The sequence below is a fragment of the Homarus americanus genome, unplaced genomic scaffold (assembly GCF_018991925.1).
Source record: "Homarus americanus isolate GMGI-L3 unplaced genomic scaffold, GMGI_Hamer_2.0 scaffold22974, whole genome shotgun sequence".
Taxonomy (NCBI): domain Eukaryota; kingdom Metazoa; phylum Arthropoda; class Malacostraca; order Decapoda; family Nephropidae; genus Homarus; species Homarus americanus.
This window is the reverse complement of record NW_024715545.1, coordinates 92,234-108,793: the sequence shown is the minus strand read 5'-3', so window position 1 is coordinate 108,793 and position 16,560 is coordinate 92,234. Positions and strand designations below refer to the sequence as shown.

The 16,560-nt window shown below is 42.9% G+C and overlaps 1 long non-coding RNA gene across 1 annotated transcript; it reads right to left on the bottom strand.

Moving 5' to 3' along the window:
- Positions 1 to 7,175: 7,175 nt before the first annotated feature.
- On the bottom strand, positions 7,176 to 10,581 carry LOC121857859. The gene is made up of 2 exons (XR_006087287.1): positions 10,394 to 10,581; positions 7,176 to 8,272 (listed from the first exon to the last, which is right to left on the bottom strand). It is a non-coding gene; the product is annotated as an uncharacterized LOC121857859 (long non-coding RNA).
- Positions 10,582 to 16,560: the final 5,979 nt, after the last annotated feature.

Here is a 16,560-nt window from a genome sequence, read left to right as displayed (position 1 = left end):
AAGGCCAGGTGTGCAAAGCCAGGTGTGAAACTCTTGAGTGTGTAAGCCAGGGGTGTCAGAGTCAGCCAGGGGTGTCAGGAGTCAGCCATGAGTGTCAGGAGTCAGCCAGGGGTGTCAGAAGTCAGCCAGGGTGTCAGGAGTCAGCCAGGGGTGTCAGGAGTCAGCCAGGGGTGTCAGGAGTCAGCCAGGAGTGTCAGGAGTCAGCAGAGGTGTCAGAGTCAGCCAGGGGTGTCAGGAGTCAGCAAGGGTGCCAGAGTCAGCCAGGGGTGTCAGGAGTCAGCCAGGGGTGTCAGAGTCAGCAAGGGGTGTCAGGAGTCAGCCAGGGGTGTCGAGTCAGCCAGGGGTGTCAGGAGTCAGCCAGGGGTGTCAGGAGTCAGCCAGGGGTGTCAGGAGTCAGTGGGGTGTCAGGAGTCAGCAAGGTGTCAGGAGTCAGCAAGTGTCAGGAGTCAGCCAGGGGTGTCAGGAGTCAGCCAGGGGTGTCAGGAGAGCAGGTGTCAGGAGTCAGCAAGGGGTGTCAGGAGTCAGCCAGGGGTGTCAGAGTCAGCAAGGGGTGTCAGGGTCAGCAAGGAGGTCAGGAGTCAGCCAGGGTGTCAGGAGTCAGCAAGGAGTGTCAGGAGTCAGCAAGGAGTGTCAGGAGTCAGCAAGGTGTCAGGAGTCAGCAAGGGTGTAGGAGTCAGCAAGGGGTGTGGAGTCAGCAAGGGGTGTCAGGAGTCAGCAAGGGTGCCAGGAGTCAGCAAGTGTCAGGAGTCAGCAAGGGGTGTCAGGAGTCAGCAAGGGGTGTCAGGAGTCAGCAAGGGGTGTCAGAGTCAGCAGAGGTCAGGAGTCAGCAAGAGTGTGGGAGTCAGCAAGGCAGGAGTCAGCAAGGAGTCGGTGTGGAGTCAGCAGGTGTCAGGAGTCAGCAAGGGTGCCAGGAGTCAGCAAGGGGTGTCAGGAGTCAGCAAGTGTCAGGAGTCAGCAGGGTGTCAGGAGTCAGCCAGGGTGCAAGAGTCAGCAGGTGTCACAAAGGTGTCAGGAGTCAGCAAGGTGTCAGTCAGCAAGGTGTCAGGAGTCAGCAAGGGGTGTCAGGAGTCAGCCAGGGGCTCAGGAGTCAGCAAGGGGTGTCAGGAGTCAGCAAGGAGTGTCAGGAGTCAGCAAGGGGTGTCAGGAGTCAGCCAGGTTGTCAGGAGTCAGCAAGGGTGTCAGGTCAGCAGGGGTGTCAGGAGTCAGCAAGGGGTGTCAGGAGTCAGCAAGGGGGTCAGTCATCAGCTTTCATATCACTCAATGGGTGGGGAAAAGTTCTCGTCCGGATAAACAACTAAGCATCGAATCTATCATTTAATAATATCAATTAAAGATCAAATACTCGATTATTGGAATTTTTTATCAATATTTAGAGAATTTATTGATAATTTTAATAATAAATTCCAGGATTTGTTGATATACGTCATAAGGTTATGTTTGGTCGTACGTTTGGCAGCAAGACATGCGGCAGCAAGGTGCCCTCATATAAATACTCAAGACTCGAATTTTTTCTAATTTAAATCTTATTTTGATCTCCTGCTTCTCAGAGTTTACTAATTAATTAAATAATTCTAAAATACGGTTTATATCTACCTATAGGTTAATAACTCGTCAAATAACCACCAGTTGCGTCAACCATTATGACGTCATCACTTCCACGAATTATAAGGTGTCACAAGGCAAATAGATCATCACTGAATTACTTATGACCCTATAATTTCCCGTTAATGCATCAATTACACCATTACCTCTGTCCTCACTGTTATGGAAACTTTATCAACAAGTGGGGAATATAATGTAAATAACAACGTTAATATACGTTAAACTATGTAGGATACTGGGTACTAGAGTTTCTGAGTCACCCTGTACTGCTTGATGATACAGCCGGTTTCCCGTTAGTGAAGCCTCAACATATAACAGCTGGTATGCACACGTTAGTCTACCTCTCTCTCTCGTATCCTGTTTTGATATAGATTATCATTGTACTAAAACACACACAAGTCAAGCAACAAAGCAGAGAGAGATACTGTACTGTCCTCTGACCCCCTGTTCCCCTGACCCCAGCTGTTACCTTCTGTCAACTTCTCGTTTTTGTGTGAGATGCCCTTTTAAATTACTTCTACTGGGCCTACTACTGCTACTGAGCCTACTACTACTACTACTGGGCCTACTACTACTACTGGGCCTACTACTCATTAAACACCTCACCTTGCAGTACCGGCAGTTCCCCATAGAGTACAAGACGCTATAGGCTGCTTAGTGTTCCTCCTAGCGGCTTGAAGGCGAACGAGCACTGGGCGAGAACTGAAGACTCTAGCCAACATATTTGACGAGAAACAGAATTGGTATTGGTTGAGTCTACGTTGGTTGAGTCTACAGGGTGAATCTAATCCTGTAGGGTGTTTTCAGTGGATACTCCTGTGTTAGTGTGATCTGTAACGTCTTCTGCAGGATCGATGAGTATTTCTTGGGGACGTGTTTGAAGAGGTTATTCTGTTTCTCAATCTCAGAATAAGGTGGTGGTGGTGGTATTTCCGTCTGTATGTCAGTATAAGACGGAGGTAAATCGTTATCCCCTAGTCCTGTCACATCCTGAAGGGTTGTATCAGCGTCAGGACATTCATCACTACATCTATGCTTCTAACTGGCTGTAGAATCTTCTACGACGATAACAACACCTACAGCAAATACTAATGAAGAATATTATAGCTCCGACTGGTATAAAGATAATATGCCCGCCGCTATAACTACTGTAATGGTAATTTTCACTTGGTGGGGTAGGCCTATAAGGTTTCCCAGAATAGTCGACATTATCAAGTACATGTAAAAGTTTCACTGAGCTGGTCAAAACAGAATGTCCCAAGTTTCGCTATCCCAGTAAATGTGATTCTAGACTAGGTGCTTCATTTGTTGAGTTTGAGGTCCATTTTTCTTCGATATAGAGAGTGTTATTGCCTCTGATAATGACAATTAGGTGAGTATCATTCGCTGTATAGGTCATCTCATACCATTCATAATCATTGCCCATCATAAAGGTTGTGGCCAGATCTTGCGGGACGTTAATGCTGTACCTGCCAATGAGTCCGTGGATAAGGACCTCATGTATATTTCACTATCTTCATCAGCTTTAAATAACGCTCTTTCATCCCGCTCAAGCGTGATGGAGTTAGTCTCAAGCGTACATAAAGTAACAACAAGGGTAGAGCCAAGCTGAGCCATAAAGCTTAGACTCACTAACACGTACACCACCACACGTACACCAATCACATCCATCTTGGCTCTTGTGCTCTATACAACTCTATAACACCTCCAAGTCTTGTTAAATCAGTACCTGACTGGTGGTGTTAAAATGACTCAGAAGTAATAAAGTAACTTCACCAAACACTGAGACAATGTGTAACACGTCCACCTCCTATGGGCTCCTATGCCACACTGAACATAGGTGTTCAGCTCACGCGACAATTTTAACCCGTTCACCTGATGTTAAATTGTGATATTACCTTCCTAACATTAATTCCTCCTCTATAATCCTCCCTGGTGGTTATCCTCACTATAATGATCTATAATTCGATGATCTAGGTCTGTATAATTGTTTGGTAGGTTGGGGTAGGGTTGGTTAGGTTAAGTTTATAAAGGAATCCTGGTGGTTCTCTGACGTCATTGGTGGTGTTGCCTTTCTCTGTAGGCGATGTGCACTCCAGCGTGTGTACCTGTGTAGCTGTGCGTACCTGTGTGTACCTGTGTATACATGTGTACCTGTGTAGCTGTGCGTACCTGTATGTACCTGTGTATACATGTGTACCTGTGTGTACCTGTGTAGCTGTGTGTGCCTGTATGTACCTGTGTATACATGTGTACCTGTGTAGCTATGTGTACCTGTGTGTAGCTGTGTGTACCTTTGTGTACCTGTATGCACCTGTATGCACCTGTATGTACCTGTGTCCTTAGAACATAATAACATAAGAACATAAGGAGTCTGCAATAGGCCGGTTGGACTGTTCATGGCAGCTCCTGTCAGAGTTACTACCACTCTCTATCATCCATGAATCTATCTAGCCTCCTTTCCAAAACTCAGTCCAGCACTAAAGCTGCTTGTCCGCCACCACCTATCTAGTCTCCTTTTAAAACTTTCCAGCGTTCCAGCACTTACTACAAAGTTGCTAAGCTTGTTCCACTCGCCCACCACCCTATCTAGTCTCCTTTAAGACTTTCCAGCGTTCCAGCACTTACTAAAGTTGCTAAGCTTGTTCCACTCGCCCACCACCTATCTAGTCTCCTTTTAAGACTTTCCAGCGTTCCAGCACTTACTACAAAGTTGCTAAGCTTCACCACCCTATCTAGCTCCTTTTAAAAACTTTTTCCAGCGTTCCAGCACTTACTACAAAGTTGCTAAGCTTGTTCCACTCGTCCACCACCCTATTTGTGAACCAGTTCCTTCCTATCTCCCTCCTAAGCCTAAACTTATCCAACTTAAATCCGTTGCTGGTCCTATCCTGCTCGGATATTATAAGAACTTTATCTATATCCCCTTTATTGATTCCTTTCACCCACTTGAATACTTCTATCATATCTCCCCGCACTCTTCGTCTTTCTAAGGAATGCAAGTTTAGTTTCTTTAACCTATCCTGATATGGAAGGTTTCTAAGTCCCGGAATCATTTTCGTCATTCTTCGCTGCACCGACTCTGAATTGATATCCCATTCTATAATAGGGCACCAGAACTGAACCGCATAATCGAGGTGCGGCCTGACTAGCGCAAGATATAGTTGCAATAAGACCTCTGCACTCTTATTACTTACACTTCTAGATATAAAACCCAATACTCTGTTTGCCTTATTTCGAACATTAACGCACTGTTTTCTAGGCCGTAGGTCCGGGCTTACAAGTACCCCTAGGTCTCTTTCACAAGTCGACTTCTCTAGGTTGATGTTGTTAAGGCTGTATACATTGACAGTATTTGTTCTTCCAATATTAAGTACGCTGCACTTGCTGGTGTTGAATTTCATTTGCCATTTTTCAGACCACCCCTGCAGTTTATTTAAATCCTCCTGTAATGCATTTGCATCCTGCCCTGAATTAATCTGCCGCCCTATTTTGGTGTCATCCGCAAACTTGCTTATGTCACTGCTGATCCCAATATCTAGATCGTTTATGTAGATTATGAACAAGAGTGGGCCTAGTACTGACCCCTGGGGAACTCCACTGGTTACACGGCCCCACTCAGATTTAACACCATCTACACTGACCCTCTGCGTTCTATCGGTGAGCCATGATTTTATCCAATTTAAAACTTTCCCCTCGATACCATGAGCCTTAATTTTTCTCAGAAGCCTCTGATGCGGTACTCTGTCAAACGCTTTGCTAAAGTCTAAGTAAATAACATGGTAATTATCGTCATTATCTACTACCTATGTGAAACTGTGTATGTGTACCTGTTTGAACATGTGTATACCTGTGTGTGTACATGTGTACCTGTGTATACCTGTGCAGCTGTGTGTATCATTGTGTACGTATATTTACCTGTGTATACCTGTGTGTACACTGTTTACCTATGTACATCGTTTGTATACGTACACTGTCTTATATAACCTAACCTAACCAAACCTACAATATTTTGATAATTATCGTATTTTGTTATTTTAATTATTATGTATTTGTTATATTCTTATTTTTTATCAATATTCACATTTATCTTTCTTTTTCTCTATTTTATTATTTATTATTATTATTATTTGGGGGTTGGTTAGGTTAGGTTAGGTCAGGTCAGGTTAGGTTAGGTTAGGTTAGGTCAGGTCAGGTTAGGTTAGGTTATAAATAAAAGCTTATTATTGGGTACAGATATAAACCCTTTTATTATCAGAGTAACATAAGCAATTACCGACCAAACTTTTATTTTGGGTCGATTTTAACAAGGACAGTATTTAATCATCATAATTACTCATAATACTCACAAAGTACTCAACATGTACTCATAATAACACAGTACTCACAACATACTCACATTGTACTCATAACAGTACTCACAACATACTCACCAAAATACTCACATTGTACTCAAAATGTACTCATAATAACACAGTACTCATAATAATTCTCTCAATGCAGTTCATTTCTGGTGCCCTTATTATAGAATGGACTTAGAAACCTTCCATATCAGGATAGGTTAAAGAAACTAAACTTTCATTCCCTAGAAAGACGAAGAGTGCGGGGAGATATGATAGAAGTATTTAAGTGGGTGAAAGGAATCAATAAAGGGGATATAGATAAAGTTCTTATAATATCCGAGCAGGATAGGACTCGGAGCAACGGATTTAAGTTGGATAAGTTTAGGTTTAGGAGGGAGATAGGAAGGAACTGGTTCACAAATAGGGTGGTGGACGAGTGGAACAAGCTTAGCAACTTTGTAGTAAGTGCTGGAACGCTGGAAAGTTTTAAAAGGAGGCTAGATAGGGTGGTGGACGAGTGGAACAAGCTTAGCAACTTTGTAGTAAGTGCTGGAACGCTGGAAAGCTTTAAAAGGAGGCTAGATAGGGTGGTGGACGAGTGGAACAAGCTTACCAACTTTGTAGTAAGTGCTGGAACGCTGGAAAGTTTTAAAAGGAGGCTAGATAGGGTGGTGGACGATTGGAACAAGCTTAGCAACTTTGTAGTAAGTGCTGGAACGCTGGAAAGTTTTAAAAGGAGGCTAGATAGGGTGGTGGACGAGTGGAACAAGCTTAGCAACTTTGTAGTAAGTGCTGGAACGCTGGAAAGTTTTAAAGGGAGGCTAGATAGGGTGGTGGACGAGTGGAACAAGCTTAGCAACTTTGTAGTAAGTGCTGGAATGCTGGAAAGTTTTAAAGGGAAGCTGGATAGATTCATGGATGATAGAGAGTGGTAGTAACTCTCGACAGGAGCTGCCATGAACAGTCCAACCGCCCTATTGCAGACTCCTTATTTTTTTATGTTCTTTAGTACTCACAAAAATACTCACTATGCACTCATATTAAGACAGTACTCACAAAATACTCACAAAAATACTCACTCTGTACTCATAATAATACAGTACTCACAAAATACTCACAACATACTCACTATGTACTCATAATAATACAGTACTCACAAAATACTCAAATATACTCACAAATACTCACTTTGTACTCATAGTAATACAGTACTCACAAAAATACTCACTGTACTCATAATACAGTACTCACAAAATACTCACAAAAATACTATGTACTCATAATACAGTATTCACAAAATACTCAAAGTGTACTCATAATACTCATACTGAAAGCGGCCCCATTTTATTGAACTAAGAAAGCATAATGTTTAGGCCTATCGGAAAATAATTTGCTTTTATGTTTGTGTATAGGCCTATATAATTTAAAGTCCTGTTCTATATATGTGGGCCTATTTCAACTATATAGTCTCGCGGTATAACATAGGCCTGTTTAATTTATATAATCCCGTGGTATATGTGTAGGCCTATTTAATTTATATAGTCCCGTAGCATATACATAGGCCTATTTAATTATATAGGCCCTATAACACATAATAGGTGTATCAATAGCGTATAATTACTTAGAAATTATAGTAGGCAATGTGATACTTACAAAATACTTCCCCCTTAAGTACTAACCCCATTTACAGTGACTTTAGAGTGTAGTAAAGTGAATATAAGTAGATATAAGGGTTTAAGTTGTTATTAGTTACTTTTATAATGACAAAATTGATATTGTAAATTATTGATCTAATTTTGTGAATTTTTTAGGCTCGTGTTCCTTTATTGTTGATGTTTGGGTAAAATTGTTAGTTTAGGTTCCAATAATGTTGAGAATTTTGTTGTTGTTTGGTTAAAATTATTCGTTTTGGTTCCAATAATGTTAAATATGTCTATGGTTGTGTTAAAAATTATTACATAATTTGATAAATATAATTATCTATTTATTTGTTTGTTTTTGTTCACATAAGCGTATTTGTTATTATCATTTTTAGAAGATTTAAAATATCTCTTGTTTTATACACTCGAGCAATGCTGCCACATCTACTCCCACACGACACCTTTATCACTGCTATCTAGTCATTCTTCTCCACATGTTTATCAGGTAATTTCTTCATTATTCTTCTATATATATTTATCAGGTGTTTCTCTAAGTCATTCTTCTACAGATGTTTAAATCATTCTTCGTGTACATGTGTTTAACAGATGTTTTATTTTTTGAGGTTATTTCTTGATCTGGTAAAGGTGTTTCTCCGTCAAGCAGATGTTGATTCTGTCCACGAACATCTGTAATACATGGAGTCTGTTAATACATGAACATCTGTATATATATAAGCGCTGAACACCTGTCAACACCTGTACACAAACACGCTAACCCCGTTAATAAAGACCAGAACACCTGTCTACACCTGTACACACTCACTAACCCCGTTAATAAAGACCAGAACACCTGTCTACACCTTTTAAACAAATGCGTGATTGACCTCATGAGTAAACAGAATGAATGTCTCTGGTCTTGTTCCTTCCTCCCTCCCCCCGTCCCAACAGTATCCGGGTCATATAACTCACTCCCTCTCCCTCTCTCTCTCCCGACATTATCACTAGGAAAAATTTTATGGGTCTGGAAAGGCAACTGAGGGGGTGGGGTGGGGAGGTGAGGGGTGGGAGGTGTGGGAGGGAGGGGTGGGGTGTGTGGAGGTGAGGGGGTGTGGAGGTGAGGGGGTGTGGAGGTGAGGGGGTGTGGAGGTGAGGGGGTGTGGAAGGGGTTATATTATTATGACAGGAAGTTCTACCTAACCTAACACTAACCAAACATAAGAACATATGGAGTCTGCAATAGGCTGGTTGGTCTGTTCATGGCAGCTCCTGTCGAGAGTTACTACCACTCTCTATCATCCATGAATCTATCTAGCCTCCTTTTAAAACTTTCCAGCGTTCCAGCACTTACTACAAAGTTGCTAAGCTTGTTCCACTCGTCCACCACCCTATCTAGCCTCCTTTTAAAACTTTCCAGCGTTCCAGCACTTACTACAAAGTTACAAGCTTGTTCCACTCTGTCCACCAATCTCTATCTAGCCTCCTCTTTAAAACCTTCCAGCGTTCCAGCAATTTACCAAAGGCGTTTGTTCCAATCGTCCACCACCCTATCTAGCCTCCCTTTAAAACTTTCCAGCGTTCCAGCACCACAAAGTTGCTAAGTTTAACCAATCGTCCACCACCCTTGGCCTAGCCTCCTTTTAAAACTTTCCAGCGTTCCAGCACTTACTACAAAGTTGCTAAGCTTGTTCCACTCGTCCACCACCCTATTTGTGAACCAGTTCCTTCCTATCTCCCTCCTAAACCTAAGCTTATCCAACTTAAATCCATTGCTCCGAGTCCTATCCTGCTGGGATATTATAAGAACTTTATCTATATCCCCCTTTATTGATCCCTTTCACCCACTTAAATACTTCTATCATATCTCCCCGCACTCTTCGTCTTTCTAGGGAATGAAATATTAGTTTCTTTAACCTATCTTGATATGGAAGGTTTCTAAGTCCCAGAATCATTTTCGTCATTTTTCGCTGCACCGACTCTAGTGAATTGATATCCATTCTATAATAGGGCACCAGAACTGAACCGCATAATCGAGGTGCGGCCTGACTAACACAAGATATAGTTGCAATAAGACCTCTGCACTCTTATTACTTACACTTCTAGATATAAAACCTAATACTCTGTTTGCTTTAATTTGAACATTAGCACTGTTTTTCTAGGCCGTAGGTCCGGCCTTAAATACCCTAGGTCTCTTTCACAAGTCGACTTCTCTAGGTTGATGTTGTTAAGGCTGTATACATTGACAGTATTTGTTCTTCCAATATTAAGTACGCTGCACTTGCTGGTGTTGAATTTCATTTGCCATTTTTCAGACCAACCCTGCAGTTTATTTAGATCCTCCTGTAATGCATTTGCATCCTGCCTGAATTAATCTGCCCTATTTTGGTGTCATCCGCAAACTTGCTTATGTCACTGCTGATCCCAATATCTGAATCGTTTATGTAGATTATGAACAAAGTGGGCCTAGTACTGACCCTGGGGAACTCCACTGGTTACACGGCCTCCAGATTAACACCATCAACCTGACCCTCTGCGTTCTATCGGTGAGCCATGATTTTATCAATTTAAACTTTCCTCGATACCATGAGCCTTAATTTTTCTCAGAAGCCTCTGATGCGGTACTCTGTCAAATGCTTTGTTAAAGTCTAAGTAAATAACATGGTAATTTTCGTCATTATCTACTAACTCGAGACTTTCCTAAACGGCAGCAGATTTGTTAGACAAGATTTTCCTTTGTAAACCAAACCCTAACCAGATGTAGTGGTGAATCAACAGGTGAATCTACTTAATTAAAACCCACTAATGACTTACCTGTGAATTAAGGTCAAAATGGCGTTAGTTCTTCTGTTTATTTGTCATCATCAAGGGGTTTATATGGGTTACTGGACCGTGAAGGCAACAGCTGAGGAAGACTGAAGCCCTTTTTCTGTGAAGGGACTGAACCAGGGTCTGAAGGAGGGGCTGAAGGAGGGGCTGTTTGGTTGAGAGTGTCGCCACGTGGGCAGTCTCCAGAATATGCGGTGGTGCTGTCTCCTAATCCTTCCGGGGCTTGTGGGTACCCTGCAGGGCCTGTGGATATCCTGCAGGAGCCTGTGGATATCCTGCAGGGCCTGTGGATATCCTGCTGGGGCTTGTGGATATCCTGCTGGGGTTTGTGGATATCCTGGAGGGGCTCTGTGGGTATCCTGCTGGGGCTTGTGGATATCCTGCTGGGGCTTGTGGATATCCTGCTGGGGCTTGTGGATATCCTGGTGGGGCTTGTGGATACGTTGTACCCCTGTGTGTACTGTCGTGACTGTGGTGTTATGGACTGCTGGAGTGATCGCGACAGGTAAAGTGTGAACTACCACACTACGACGCCTTCTGCAGTAAGAAACACAGGCGGCAGGTGAGACAGATGAGGAATATTATAATACCGACCGGGATAAACACGCACGTGATGTTCGTATGACATGATGGAGAAGGATGGAGAAGGTCGGGTGTTTCCTATACTTCTTTGGTGTAAAAGCCCGTCTCCTCTCTCTCGCCCCTCTCTCTCGTTCTCTCTCTGTCTTTTGAAACCTGCAGGAATATATTTTTTTTAGAAACCAGTTTAAATCTATAACCTTATTAAACATGACCTGACCTAACGTAATCGTTTTAAAGACTCCCAAGATGACCTGGGTAAGTCCTGAATGACAGGCGTTTGATTCATTTAGAGACACAGCTCAATAATACACAAATATATCATTTTATATGTTATTTAATTATTTTAATACGTTGCAAAGTGAATTTTCATTAAATTAGACCAAAAATTTAAGTTACTTTCATAGTTGGTGTCAAATGCTGTACGATTGATGTCTGTTATTAATTGGCGTCGCCGCACTTGAAGCTCAGTGTCGTGTTAACATTACGTGTGGACGGTGTGTTAACTCGTGCTTTCTTTAATTACCCTTTGACCATGGAAATAGGTGAAGTATACAAACATCAACTTTTCCCAACGACATTAAATGAAAGACTGATAATCAAAGCAAGAAGACCTACACCATTCAAGCAGGAACAAAGAAATTATACAAGCCAGTTTAACATAATTGAATGGCTCTGGGCAACTACCATGACCTGGTAATTAGTGGACATCAACTACAACTCATACCTGAGGTAGGTCAAATTTGTGTATCCCGAGCCGTCACTGCTGAATGGCCTAGTACGGAAGCTTAAGTACAAGTAAATAGTGGTGCAACACAGGCTATGAAGGTCACCGCGCGTCTGAGTCCTGCTGAACTGAGCCCCACCCAACTCCAACACAACCTTCACTTCATTATAAGGTCAATAATCCTTTAAATAACCTCGTAACTGTAAAATAGTGAATAATATCGTTAAATAACTTTTCTACATATAAAGAGGTAAATGTACCGTATTTAAGCCCGTGTAGAGCACCTCACCACTACTAACGCTAAGGAACTGAGAGGGTCCTAGACTCCCCTCCTCTACGCCCCCGTCATCAAACACTTCCATTTACTATATATTAATGATTTTCTTCTTTTAATTCATATCCTCCATGTTAAGAACTATGAATACATTATTATAGTATGTATAATTAGATCATTTGTGGTTAGTATGAGGTAGAGTATCAGGTATAGGGAGGATAAGGTTAAAATATGAGGATTTCTGGCAATAATCTTGAAACCCATACGTGTTTACCCACATTTCTTGTTTTTTTGACTTTATTTTAGTGTACATTGTTATTTAGCCTCCTGTTAACTGTTTAGGAGATCTGTTGTTTGTCTGTTGCATACTGTTCGTGTACTGCCATACTGTTAGCGGCTCTCTGTTACATACTGTTAGCGTGTACTGGCTCTCTGTTGCATACTGTTTGTCCCACTAGCGTGCTCTCTCTGTTGCATACTGTTAGCGTGTACTGGCTCTCTTTGCATACTATTAGCGTGTACTGGCTCTCTGTTGCATACTGTTAGCGTGTCTGGCTCTCTGTTGCATACTGTTAGCATGGCTCTCTGTTGCTACTGTTAGCGTACTGGCTCTCTGTTGCATACTGTTAGCTTGCTCTCTGTGCATACTGTTAGCGTGTACTGGCTCTCTGTTGCATATGTTGGCGTGTACTGCTCTCTGCATACTGTTAGCGTGTACTGGCTCTCTGTTGCATCACTGTTAGCGTGTACTGGCTCTGTTGCATACTGTTAGCGTGTACTGGCTCTCTGTTGCATACTGTTAGCGTACTGGCTCTCTGTTGCATACTGTTCGTGTACTGGCTCTCTGTTGCACACTGTTAGCGTGTACTAGCTCTCTTGCATCTGTTAGCGTGTACTGGCTCTCTGACATACTGTTGTGTCGGCTCTTGCATACGTGTCTGGCTCTCTGTTACATACTGTTGCGTGTACTGCTCTCTTACACTGTTGTTGTGTGTTGACTTCTTCTTTTGTACTGGCTCTCTGTACATACTGTTAGCGTGTGCTGGCTCTCTGTTACATACTGTTAGCGTGTACTGGCTCTCTATTATACTTTATGCATTTAGCTGCTCTTTGCATACGTGGCGTGTACTGGCTCTCTGTTGCATACTGTTAGCGTGTACTGGCTCTCTGTTGCATACTGTTAGCGTGTACTGGCTCTCTGTTGCATACTGTTAGCGTGTACTGGCTCTCTTAGCCTGTTAGCGTGTACTGGCTCTCTATTGCATACTGTTAGCGTGTACTGGCTCTCTGTTGCATACTGTTAGCGTGTACTGGCTCTCTGTTGCATACGTTGGCGTGTACTGGCTCTCTGTTACTACTGTTAGCGTGTACTGGCTCTCTGTTGCATACTGTTAGCGTGCTGCTCTCTGCATACTGTTAGCGTGTACTGGCTCTCTGTTGCATACTTGTTGCGTGTCTCTCTGTGCATACTGTTAGCGTGTACTGGCTCTCTGTTACATACTGTTAGCGTGTTTCATACGTTATGTACTGCTCTCGCTACTGTTGCTACTGGCCTCTGTTACATACTGTTAGCGTGCTGGCTCTCTGTCTGTTAGCGTACTGGCTCTCTGTTACATACTGTTAGCGTGTACTGGCTCTCTGTTACATACTGTTAGCTGTACGGCTCTCGTTCATAATTTAGCGTTACTGGCTCTCTGTTGCATACTGTTAGCGTGTACTGGCTCTCTGTTGCATACTGTTAGCGTGTACTGGCTCTCTGTTACATACTGTTAGCGTGTGCCTGTATACTGTGCGTGTACTGGCTCTCTGTTACTACTGTTAGTGTACTGGCTCTCTGTTATACTGTTGCGTGTACTGGCTCTCTTTGCATACTGTTAGCGTGTACTGGCTCTCTGTTGCATACTGTTAGCGTGTACTGGCTCTCTGTTACATACATTAGCGTGTACTGGCTCTCTGTTGCATACTGTTAGCGTGTACTGGCTCTCTGTTACATACTGTTAGCGTGTACTGGCTCTCTGTTACATACTGTTAGCGTGCTGGCTCTCTGTTGCACTGTTGTGTGTACTGGCTCTCTGTTACATACTGTTGTGTACTGGCTCTCTGTTACATACTGTTAGCGTGTACTGGCTCTCTGTTACATACTGTTAGCGTGTGGCTCTCTGTTATACTGTTGAGTGTGCTGGCTCTCTCTATTACATACTGTTCGCTTGTACTGGCTCTCTGTTCATACTGTTAGCGTGTACTGGCTCTCTGTTATACTGTTACGTGTACTGGCTCTCTGTTACATACGTTACCGTGTACTGGCTCTGTACATACTGTTACGTGTACTGGCTCTGTTTCATACTGTTAGCGTGTACTGGCTCTGATACATACTACTAGCGTGTACTGGCTCTCTGTTACATACTGTTAGCGTGTACTGGCTCTCTATTTCATACTGTTATTATTACTGGCTCTCTGTTACATACTGTTAGCGTGTACTGTCTCTGTTACATACTGTTAGCGTGTACTGGCTCTCTGTTACATACTGTTAGCGTGTACAGCTCTCTGTTATACTGTTGCTGTGTACTGGCTCTCTGTTACCTGTTAGCGTGTACTGGCTCTCTGTTACATACTGTTAGCGTGTACTGGCTCTCTGTTACATACTGTTGTACTGGCTCTCTGTTACATACTGTTAGCGTGTACTGGCTCTCTGTTACATACTGTTAGCGTGTACTGGCTCTCTGTTACATACTGTTAGCTGTACTGGCTCTCTGTTACATACTGTTAGCGTGTACTGGCTCTCTGTTACATACTGTTAGCGTGTACTGGCTCTCTGTTACATACTGTAGCGTGTACTGGCTCTCTGTTACCTGTTATTGTGTACTGGCTCTCTGTTACATACTGTTGTGTGTACTGGCTCTCTGTTGCATACTGTTAGCGTGTACGGTCTCTGTTCACTGTTAGCGTGTACTGGCTCTCTGTTACATACTGTTATTGTGTACTGGCTCTCTGTTACATACTGTTAGCGTGTGCTGGCTCTCTGTTACATACTGTTAGCGTGTACTGGCTCTCTGTTACATACTGTTGTGTGTACTGGCTCTCTGTTACATACTGTTAGCGTGTGACTGGCTCTCTGTTACATACTGTTAGCGTGTACTGGCTCTCTGTTACATACTGTTAGCGTGTACTGGCTCTCTGTTACATACTGTTAGCGTGTACTGGCTCTCTGTTATACTGTTAGCGTGTACTGGCTCTCTGTTACATACTGTTAGCGTGTACTGGCTCTCTGTTACATACTGTTAGCGTGTACTGGCTCTCTGTTACATACTGTTAGCGTGTACTGGCTCTCTGTTACATACTGTTAGCTGTTTATACTGATGTGTACTGGCTCTCTGTTACATACTGTTAGCGCTGGCTCTCTGTTACATACTGTTAGCGTGTACTGGCTCTCTGTTACATACTGTTAGCTGTACTGGCTCTCTGTTACATACTGTTACCGTGTACTGGCTCTCTGTTACATACTGTTAGTGTACTGGCTCTCTGTTACACTTTTAGCGTGTACTGCTCTCTACACTGTTAGCGTGTACTGGCTCTCTGTTCATACTGTTAGCGTGTACTGGCTCTCTGTTACATACTGTTGTGTGTACTGGCTCTCTGTTACATACTGTTGTGTGTACTGGCTCTCTGTTACATACTGTTAGCGTGTACTGGCTCTCTGTTACATACTGTTGGCGTGTACTGGCTCTCTGTTTATATACTGTTGGCCTGTCTCTGTTACACTGTTAGCGTGTACTGGCTCTGTTACATACTGTTAGCGTGTACTGGCTCTCTGTTACATACTGTTAGCGTGTACTGGCTCACTGCTAGACTAAACTCACACTGCTAGACTAAACTACTGCTAGACTATACTCAAACTGCTAGACTAAACTCTGTTCATACTATCCTCACACGCCTGAATTCACTCTATGCTAGACTAACTACTGCTGAACTAGCTCACTACTAGACATACTCACTGCCTAGACTAAACTCTCACTGCTAGACTAAACTCACACTGCTAGACTAAACTCTCACTGCTAGACTAAACTCACACTGCTAGACTAAACTCACACTGCTAGACTAAACTCACACTGCTAGACTAAACTCACACTGCTAGACTAAACTCTCACTGCTAGACTAAACTCACACGCAGACTAAACCCTCACTGCTGACTAAACTCACACTGCTAGACTAAACTCACACTGCTAGACTAAACTCACACTGCTAGACTAAACTCATACTGCTAGACTAAACTCACACTACTAGACTAACTCCAACTGCTAGACTAAACCTGCTGACTAAACTCACTAGACTAAACTCACTGCTAGACTCTCTCACTGCTAGACTAAACTCACTGCTGACTAAACTCACACTGCTGACAAACTCACACTGCTAGACTAAACTCACACTGCTAGACCAACTACACACACTGCTAGACTAAACTCATACTGCTAGACTAAACTCACACTACTAGACTATACTCAACTGCTAGACTAAACTCACACTGCTGGACTAAACTCTACTGCTGGACTAAACTCACACTGCTAGACTAAACTC